The sequence below is a fragment of the Nothoprocta perdicaria genome, unplaced genomic scaffold, assembly GCF_003342845.1.
Source record: "Nothoprocta perdicaria isolate Ctin4 unplaced genomic scaffold, notPer1 scaffold_81, whole genome shotgun sequence".
In the NCBI taxonomy this organism is placed as follows: domain Eukaryota; kingdom Metazoa; phylum Chordata; class Aves; order Tinamiformes; family Tinamidae; genus Nothoprocta; species Nothoprocta perdicaria.
The window spans coordinates 2,944,301-2,954,993 of record NW_020456099.1 but is presented as its reverse complement, the minus strand read 5'-3'; the positions used below and the strand labels follow the sequence as shown (position 1 = coordinate 2,954,993).

At 38.2% G+C, this 10,693-nt stretch overlaps 1 long non-coding RNA gene across 1 annotated transcript; it reads right to left on the bottom strand.

Annotated features, from left to right (window-relative positions):
- Window positions 1-2,395: 2,395 nt before the first annotated feature.
- Window positions 2,396-4,081, bottom strand: LOC112958148. Its single transcript, XR_003251359.1, has 3 exons — window positions 3,939-4,081; window positions 3,577-3,660; window positions 2,396-2,446 (listed from the first exon to the last, which is right to left on the bottom strand). It is a non-coding gene; the product is annotated as an uncharacterized LOC112958148 (long non-coding RNA).
- Between the last annotated feature and the right edge of the window lie 6,612 nt (window positions 4,082-10,693).

Genomic DNA, 10,693 nt, shown 5'->3' with positions numbered 1-10,693 from the left:
TTTAGAGATGTATAAAAATGACTTCCTCTCCAGAAAGGCATTAAAAATTGGAACACAAACTTACGGACCATGACAAAGTTGAACTGGTTGATTAAAACATAATCAAAGCAGAAGAAAATTGACTCAGGAAAAAAAAGATCAGTAAAACAGGTAAGAAATCATGGCACTTAGGGAAGGAATARTCTTTTCAACCTATTAACTTGAACATTGCTACATTTACTTTTTAACAGCTAAGTATACTGTATATCAGGAGAATGCATGACATCCTAGATAGAACTCTTAAGGAATTTATCTGCTTTTTAACGGTGAAGCTAATGCACTGGACCTCAGGCATAAAACATCTGTCTAAGATCACACAGACTGGAAAAAAATGAAGGGTACTCAGAGAAAAAGATAACAGCAAGTACAGGSACACTTGCATTGCTTGTACTTTCTAGATCCACCTCTCACTGAACTGTTATCAAATGCAGATTAGAGTGACTCTAGAAAGTTTCTGCATGTACARTAGTAGTTGTACAGTACCACAAGTAGGGAAAATTATGTACCTTTACTACAACACACTTACTGCATCTGTTTAGATCACAAAAGAGTACACTGTGCATATGCTGCAGTCACTGACCCGTCTATCCAAGGTCTCCCCAGAAGAAACATGAGACTCCTACCCACATTTTGGTGCAGCTGCAGCCATACCAAAGTTCTTGTGTTTCCTCTGGATACCCTTCATGGATTACAACTAGGAAAAGGATAATCTAACTAATTAGAGCTGAGTCAAAATAGTGTTTTGAATCTTATTCATACTCAATAACAAATCAATAAATCCTCACTGCTGATTAATCGAGGATACAGAAAACACGGTTTTTAGAAAAATGAACTTTCCTATTTCATTTTGCCATAAGGAAAGATTCAGCTATACAGATGGTAAAAAAAGCAGTTCATGCATTTTTCTTGAAATATTTTAAAAATAGAGAAGACTGAAAAATAAATTATAGTTATYTGGGTTTATAATCTTATTAAATAAAGTGATAGAACAACAGCAGGTGGAGATGAGTGGTTTCTTCACAAGTTTGAAAGCTACATTCCAGCTATAGGATTTCTGCATCTTGTGCATTTACTCCTCATTTTTTTTTTCTCCTCATTTTTTAAATCATTATTTTTTTGCTTACACTTGCACCTATTTATTTATAGCATCCCAGTAACAATAATCAAAGTTCTGATCAGATCTTTCTTGGTACTACTGATTAAATGGAAAATATAAGAAAGAATACCACTCAAAATATTTGTTTGAGCTAAACTGTTTACATATACAAAATAGCTTTTTTTTTTTTTTTGCCTTTGTCCATATACAGGCCAACGTGAGTTACTATTTTCTTACTAGCTGATGCATAAAAAAAGAAAAAAAAATTGATCAGTAGAAAAGGAAAGAATAAACAGACACGTGGTCCCCACAAGGTGTCCACCGGAGGGAGCTGGATACAACACGGAAAGAAGATGCTGTCAGTGGCAGATGGGGAGCATTGCACCAGAGATCACACTGATACTCAGCCACCCACAATACAGGAACTAGCTTCACTCTCTGATCTGCCAGGACAGAAATAAATCCAAACTCCTTGCCAGCTTTGTGAAGCAGCATTGGAAGATTCCTTCCACTTTTTTTCTGCATGTGCACAAGGATACAAGAAGAGGACTGGTGATGAGTTTTTGCAGGGTGCACACAGCTTAGACATGAAAAAATAGTGTAACTGGTGGAACACTTAAATGAACAAACTAAACACTCTAAAGGAAGTACTTTAAAAAYACCATTTAGAATTCCCCTGAATGTTATTTAGCATATATTGGCTGTAAGTTTCATAATATACAAAATTGTTTTTCTGGAATTTGGATTTGTCTCATTATGAAAGTGTCCTGAGAAATGTAAGGAATGTAGGACACTCCATGTTTTTATATTTTGCATTAAGAAGTTACCTGGATGATTCTTCCTATCAGGACCACTAAAATATCTTTACACAGACATTCTTCCTGCTGCTCGGTAAGAAATCAATTCCCTAACAGACCTGCTTGTCTTGAAGTACTTCAAGGGCTGATGATCAAGCTTGAGRTCCAACGGATAAAACGGAGACACAAGCAACAGAACTAAGCACTCAAATAACAGCCAAGTTGAAATTCAGTCATAAACCAGAATTGAACTGACAGTGAAAAGTTGAGGGAGAGTGTAATTTTTCTCATAACTGTTTTAAATCAATATAAGGCCATTAACTACATTTTAGAAATCCATTGTGGACACCTACCTTGCATCTTCTGAAACAAATGCTGAAGYGAAACCAATGTGGGATGGCAGTAAAAGTTTCCTTGAAAAATATTGCTGCATATTTACGATATTTGGAAAGGAAGCAGAGGATCCAAGACGGTTTAGAATTGTATTTTGAGAGTCTGCACTTGGAAGCCTTGTCTGACAGAATAGGAAACAAATACTGCATTGTCATAAGCATCACAGCACAAAACAGCTTATATTTGCAACAAACTCTAAGTTAAAAATGCTAAGGGAAAAAAAAAMCAAAAAGGGAGGKGGGCAAAAAAGAAAGTCCAAAGTAAAAAAAATGCATCTGATGTAAAAAAAGAAAAAAAAAAGTTTATTTAAATTTTGATGCTTATAAGCATCTTTCTTTATCTTATCTCTATGTTTTATACGTACTGTCTAAAATTTCTGGAGGAAATCAAACAGATACAAAACAAATTATATGAAATATGTGACAATWTTAAACAAAAAGACAAAATTGCATACTTGTGACATACATATTACACTTCTTGACGTTAAAGAACAAAGATTTTATTTTAGATGTTAAAAAAGGACAAAACTGCATGTCTTCTTTTTATTTAGTAGATATAAGTCTGTAAAAGTAGGATTTCTTATGAAATATACAATCAACATGAAACAAGAGGCTGATAGTTCATGGAATCCTCTCTCCCAGCAAACTAGCTAAAAGATTCACGCCAAAAAAAATATGCTCATGCTAAGCCCCTGGAAGATTCCTSTTGTTCGTGGGAATCAAATATCCTCACAAAAATGATGTTTCACATAGTAATCATGTAAAAATATTTACCTGAGAAGTGCTTGTATATTAAATATGCTTCATTTACYATATATTCAATTTCATTGACTAAAAAAGCGGTTTTCATCTTGTCATTTATGGCCCCTTGGTAACTGGTGGACTACAGCTAAGTGACTGATCAAAGGTTGCCAGAAGAGATGAGCATGCTGTTAAGTAGCATTACTTCTGTAATAAAATATCTKAYWCTYYWCYAKWWRARMMYYCWWGRRKKYTYWWMTRGWRRAGWRTMAAAGCATAACTGACAATTCAAATACAGCCACTACYCTGCTTTTTGATCCATTAAGTCCTTTCAGTCATGATGCAATATCTGAAAATATACAACTCCTCCAAATTAATGAATTTACATATATTTTTTTCATTGAAGCAAGAGTAATGCAGATAGCAAAGCTATCAAGTTTCGGTGTAAGCATTCMGTTAACCATTAACTTGCAATTAGCCATTAATTTTGCTATTAGCCTCTGCCTCATACCTGATGACCAAACATTTTTGACATCACTTTCTTCTGAAATGTTATCACAGTATTAATACGTCTCTCAAGCTTTGCTACTTTTTTCTGCAAGAGAAAAGCAGTATACTATTACTTAAAACTTGGAATAACCTGAATTCACAACATGCTATGATATATCACTATCATACACAGAGTGGATAGTGAAAAAATTTCACTTAAGAAAAGTTAAAAAGACAACTATTGTTCAGCTGTTCTTTATGTCGCCCAAGATGAATGATTGCAATTGGGCTCTTTTTTTCTCTACTGTACTACAATAATACTGCATAATACTGCAGTGTGCAGTRTCATAATAAGCAGTCATTCACTTTTGCAAAGAAACTCACTAGGAATGTTAGAGCCAGTTCTTCATGCTTTTTCAAGCATTGTGCCTGTTCAACTCTTCCACTTAAGCCTTTCAGTTTACGATCAAAGAAGTCACTATTTAAAACTTCCATCCGCTCATGGATCATGAGTTTGATCTATAAGACAGATAAGCYATATTTCAGATCTAAAAATCCTTCAATACTAAGATGTATACAAATTAAATATTAAAACTAGAATCTAATTAAATTTTAGGGAAATGAAAAAGTCCTTTTCTTTCTAATATTTTTGTGCTATTTTGACACCCATAGGAAACATGAAATTCTCTACCTTGTTATTCTTCTTTCTATGATATTTAACTCACTTTACATAAAGGAGGTGTCAAAATGTACCTAAGCACACTTAAAAAAAATAAAATTAATATGTTTATGTCAGTCATTTCCAATACAGCATCTSTAGCTTTAAACATTTGTTCAACATTTAGGATTTTTCTACATGCAGGATTTGGGAATTTGCTYTTCTACTGGCTCGATGACCAAAAATGGCTGAAATGCAAGGCTGCTTTTAAGCAGAGAATACTGATGAACAAATGCAGCTTTTTATACTGAAAAAATATTTTAATTACCATTAATAAAATGTGTTGATTTTTACACATCAGGACTGGTGTCTTTGATATCAGCCACAAGGTAAAAGTGTGTTTATGTATAAACTAACCTGAAGGTATTTCTTAATGTCAGGAAAAGGAGCAAGATTTTGTAAAATATGTAATGAGTTTAGTCAAAACTAACAAACAAGAAAGACATTAAAAAAGTATAGATTCCTGATCACTATTGTCTATGTGAAATACTTGTCTTCTCTTTTTTTGTTGATAAAAAAGAACCTGCCAAACTCATTCCTTTTTCTTGAAAGTCATTACCTAATTGCTTTTGCTTTTGCTTTCTTGCTTTCTTTTACCAAAAGGAAAACAACAAAAGAGTTTCTATCTTTTTTTCCCTTTAAGTATTTATTTCCCATCTTCCTTGATTGTTAAAATTTTAAGATTTAAAATGCTCTGTCTTAATTCCTTGAGCTTTAGTTGCTTTCCCCAAATGGAGAAATAAATCATTATTCCTCTGAGTAATTCCTCCTTTTTAAATCTTCCAGAAGGAAAATAATTATGTTTTAAGCAAATTATCAAATGCAAGAGCAAACTTGCAGTCTGACACACTTGTGAAAAAGCTATTGCAAGATCCATACAAAGTGAATGATATTTCATAAAATGTACAAGATTGTGTCTAAGTATGTCTAAGTATGTAAATTTTGTCTGATAGGATTATCAATACATTTTAAATTTCAGTTAAATAGAGAATTCATTCAAAATAACTTTTGCAATTTTCATCCAACGTGTATTTGAATTCTCCCTAGGAAGTTACCATTACCTCCCATGTTACACTCCTCAGCTGGAGTTGCAAACAGGATAATCAGATCTCAATTTTAAAACATACATGAAACAACAGATGTTCCAAGTACAGCAAAGTACCTTCTCTAAAAGGTTTCCTTCCTTTTTTGACATTACACAAGTATTTTGCTTGCTTTCATCAGAAGTCTTAACACGTTTGCACTGGATATTTTCCTTGCTTCCTGAGCATATCCTCTTCCTTTGAGTGTTCTCTGAAAGTAAACCAAGTTCAGATTAACCTCACAAAACTTGCTCTAGATTAGAACACACAGAATTACGACTCAGGGTTGGGGAGAAAAGACAGCAGTATTCAAACCACCTGTTGTGCCTCCTTAAATATGCTAGGGCAGTTTAATCTTGAATTATGACTGGGGGATATTGTTTTGTGTGGAAAGATGCAGAAGCAAGGGAATCAGGCAAAAGTGTGGCAGGGARGAGCGAGAAGAAAACAAGATCATTGACTATTGCTGCCATTAATTTTTTTTTTTAACTATTAAACTTTAATAGAGACATTTCCTGAGAAAGAGCTATTTTTCTCTTCTTCATTTTCAAGCAGCAGCARTGGGCTCTCCACCTTAAAAAAAGTAGATAAAAGATGATGATTTTCCCTGCTCTACTCTGGGGCAGTGCCTACACTTTCCTTCTAGAGGTTATTCTCTAGAGGTTTCACATAGGTAATGTTTTTTTTAGTCAAGGAAGAGCCTTACACCAGCAACTTAAAGAGTGTACCTGCCAGAAGAACAGTATGTCTGACCAACTACTTTCTGCTGCTGTATAGAAATTGTATATAAATATTCTATTTAGAAAAAGATCTCTTAGAGTACTATTCAGCAAACMACTGTCTGCATAGTTTCTTTTACAAATCACCCTATCACAGTCAAAACAAGGTAATTAGGACTGTATATAGCACACTTATCAAGCTACTGAGAGCTAAGTATACAGCATGCTCAATTTTTAAACATTTATCCAGGTTAGAACATACAGATTTGTTTAAGCCGGATCAGTTTTATCACCAGTTTCTTTAGAGGAGGAAGAAAGGGGTGTAGGGAGGTGATCAGGTGCGTCTTCACCCGCCACCCCAGCTTCSCACTCCCAAAAATTTCACTTATATCCTAGTGGTGACTAAAGTAACTCTTTAGTGATTATTTCCTCAGTTATTATTTACTATTTTCTTTTTATTATTATCAGATCAGATTTCTGTATTTCTGTATCCTAACCCTTCCTTATTAGCTGCTGATGCCTCCACACAACTATTCTGACCTAGGCACTCACAATAGGTTGGGACCATCATCATGTCAGGTAAAATGATAGTTAACAACATAAACATTCTCATAGGAGAGATAGCTTAAAGAAGTATTAGAGAATTTCGGACAATAAGCCATGACAGTTYGGTCAACAGAGAAAATCTTCATGTAAAGGGCATGTTATTGGAAGAATGGACTTTCTAATCTTCTCTAGGAAGAAAGAAAAAAAAAGGAAAAATTTCTAAGAATAACTTCTAATTCTGTTTTCTTGGCTCATTCTTGGATAATTTCCCTCCCTTCATTACCTACTTTCTCTACTGTTATGCCTAGCGCACACTAGGACTGCCCCCACACTCTTCCTGCTCTTTTTTTGCTTTTGGAGTTTGTTTCTTTTCTTTTTTTCTTTTTTTTTTTTTTTTAAAAACCACTGGAATGAGATTTTTAGCAGCTTCTGTTCCAGATTCTACAGCCAACTTTTCTAGGATGAAAATGACACTGTTAGTTGCCTTACCCTTGCTGTCACTATGAGTCGCGGGCTCAGATTCACTCTCCTTTAACTGATCGATGGGCAGCCCGTTCAGGCTCGAGCAGAAACAAACCTCAACTGTCTTGGCTGTTGCTGCGCTTGCACCATTTTCGCACCATTTATGAAGTGTCACTTTCAAACACCTGGCATTTCGAAACTGCTTTGCATCCGAATTTTTGTTGCAAATTGTATCAGGCACAGGATCTTGACATTTTTCTTGACTAACGTTTTGATCAACGTTTATATCATAACAACATTCCTCAGCAGTTACTGAGCTAATGCTCAGTCTTGGTAGAATTACTGATGATTTTTTTTCAGGTAGCACTGAAGTACCATTTAATTCAGAAAACACTTTTATTTTGACATAATCCGTACTTTTACAGATTACATCTATGGCATTTGGCTGAAGAGAGTGGTCTTTAGCTTGCTGGCCATGTAAAATTTTCTCCTCTGCTGAAGCATTCTTTATTTTATTAGGCTTTTCTACTTGCTTTCCATTACTTGGAGTCGAGCTTTTTTTCTCTAGTGACACTTTCTGCGAATTTTTTTTTGAACGCTTCATCTTCCAGACCCTATAACAAAGAACTGGATTTTAAAACCAAATACATTGAGTAACTGTCATCTAAAGCCTTTACTCTTCTTTGCTTTTGCAAATACAAAAGATTATTATAACATCTTTTATATAGCAATTTATTAACTCATATTTAAAATATCTCTTCTTCCTCTTGGGTCACAGCAGGGAAATACCAAGTAAGCATAATAGTGTTCCCCACATTATAGTTAGGAAAAGCAATGAACATTAACTCTGAAGGAAATCTAAATAAAAACTCAAAGAGACAGCACAAACAGGACCGAATGTTATTTTTCAGTAGTCTCAGTTAGATATGGGGCAGCATAAAACATTTTATTCATTCTTCTAGGATAAATTTCCTCATARCAAAGACAACCCCCCTCGCGGTAGATGCTCCCAGCTGTACCAGTATTTAACGAAGACTGTCACTGCCTCAATTTAACTTGAGCAAGTCAAAAAAAAATCTGATGGGGCTTAAGATCCCCTTTCTCTTTTAAAGGCTCCTACACTCAACCTCTGCTGCTCCCATCCCCGCAGACCAACAAGATTTACCTCTGTTTTCCACAAAACTCAACAAAAAACGATACATAGAGATGGGCATTTTGGGCTGTTTAGTGTGGAAATCTCACAGAGGAAACGGGACGAACGGCCTCTCGCCGAGCCACCCGCCCGCTCCCCAGGGCACGAGGGATAACGACAGCTACATCGGCTCGGTCAAGCACATTCCTGACTCCAACGCAGCCCAAAATCCCAGGGGCTCTGGGCTCCCCCCGGCGCCGCTGCTCGCCCCGCTGCGCTGAGGCGACACGAGAGACGGCRGCCGCGCGCTGCCCTCAGCGACGCAGCCAATCAGCGCCGTGCGCGGGAGCGCCCCGCCCCCGCGCGGCCGTTGGGGCCGTTGGAGCCGTTGGAGCCGTTGGAACCGTTGGAACGGGGTGCGTGCCCGCCTGCAGTAGCCGTGTCACGCGGGGAAGGGAGCCCACGCTTGCAGATGGGTTTATGCCCTGCAGGAGGATGGGGCAAGGCTAGATGCTTAGGACAAGCATCCCCCTGCTAGGAACGTTTCTCTCTCCTTGCTCACCTGCTGGAAGGAAGGGGTGTTACAAGGTTGAAGCCTTGCTGTTTGGGGGAAGTAAGGATACAATTCTCCCTGACAGTTTCTCTCTAAAATCCTCTTTACCTGTTGATYCCCTTGCAGCTTACTCCTTCCTCAGGAAACTTCAGTCCTCAGAGCTGATTTAGATCAGTTGCAGGTCCGTAACCTTAGCAGAAACGAGTCCTTTGGAGAGGCATGGAGGTGGTGTGATCCACGGGGACAGGGTTCTACGCTAGTGTAAAGGCCGTTGTGATACTTGCATTTTAAGTGATGCCATAAAGTATTCACAGCTGAAGGAAAAGAAAATACTCTTTGAACAATTATTTTTACACAGGCACTGCATGTGTGTAAATAACATCTGTAATGCCAAATAAGTATAGAGAGGATAGACTGCTTCAAATGGTAGTTGTTGCAGGGAAAAAAATGCTCAATTTATATGGTTTAAATCGAGTCAGGACTTCAGCAGTGTATTAATTTATTAACCAGAGATTAGCAAGCTGTAAATTCAGGATCAATGTCAGCCATTCAGCACATAAAATATTAAGTGCTTAGAAAATGTTAATAATAAGAAATTGCTAAGCAGTGGGCGGATGCTCACCCYGAGGAGCTGACACACAGAGGCTGTTTCGTGTCCAGCCCTTCTCAGGGCAGCAAGGGGTTCAACTGCCCGTGTGCTGTGGAGCGCAGCTGCCCTGCTGCGCATCGCTCCGATAGGAGACACGGCCTCTAGCTCCAGGCCCCCTTTCTGAGCAATGCCAGCCCAAATGCTCATGCTCTTCTTTACCTCTTTTTAAGCTGACTCTTTTCCTCCAAAGTCTCCAGGGCGCTGTTGAGTTCAGCTGGTGCATGCCTTAAGCAACACCCTTGTCGTTTATTTCCTTTCAGCAKTATGGGTCTTGGACAAACATCCAAATCTGGGTATTCCATTCACATGCACTTTTTGTGCTGATTCCCATGGTATTGCYRTATGTTATCTGGGCCRTGTCACTGCAGSGAGACTGTGCTTACTCCTTCCTCAYCTGTTTGCCTCACTTTTGTGTCAAATCAGCCACAAAGGTTCATTCAAGGCTCATTCAGTGCTTCTCACCACAGCTACCATCATTTATTTGGCAAAATTCAGTTCGCTAGTGGTGACAGCAACAGAGCAGATTGCAGGCAGAGGCTCTGTAAGTCACGAAAGGCAGTTTGTCAATAAGATCYGGCAGATTTAGGGTTCTGGCAAAGAGCTAGAGGAAGAAAGAGGCAGGATAGTCTGTTCCCTCAACCACCCTGGCTTTCCTGCTAGGACAAGGACACACAACAGAGAACAGTGCTGCTAATCAAAGGCCCTCAACAGACTGGAGAAGCTACTAAAAGGAAATTCAAAAAAGGCAAGTGTAAAGTCCTGCCTTGGGGCTGGAATATATCCAAATAACAGGAGAGGCTGTGCAACAACAGTCTAGAAAACCTCTTTGCAGAAAAGGACCTGGGATCATGGGGGTCCCACTCAGACAGAGGTTTCCTTCAATCTAAACTTAGTAGTAAGTCTTTGTGATTGTTTCCACCTCTCCATAGGTCACAAGCCAGGGCATGGCAGAAGATGTGTGGAGGAGGGGAGTCCTAGGAGTTGTTCTGGGACTTGGAAGCAATTAGCCACCAGGGGTGCAGAATAAAAGGATTTGCTGATTTGCTTCAGGCAGGTAAAGGTCCTGGAAGTTTTCAGGCTGCAGCCCTTGCAGTCTGCTTGAGTGAGACAGTAGAATCTCACATCCCAGAGTCCCTCTCTCAGAAGATGAACAGTGGTGCCAAAGCTCCAGCTGGTTCAAGCTGGCTCTGAGCATGGAAAATTCCTCTATGTGAAATTCCAAGATAAGGCAGCCCACCTCTAATGCCCTGTCATCATTATGTGTAGGTGATGTATTCA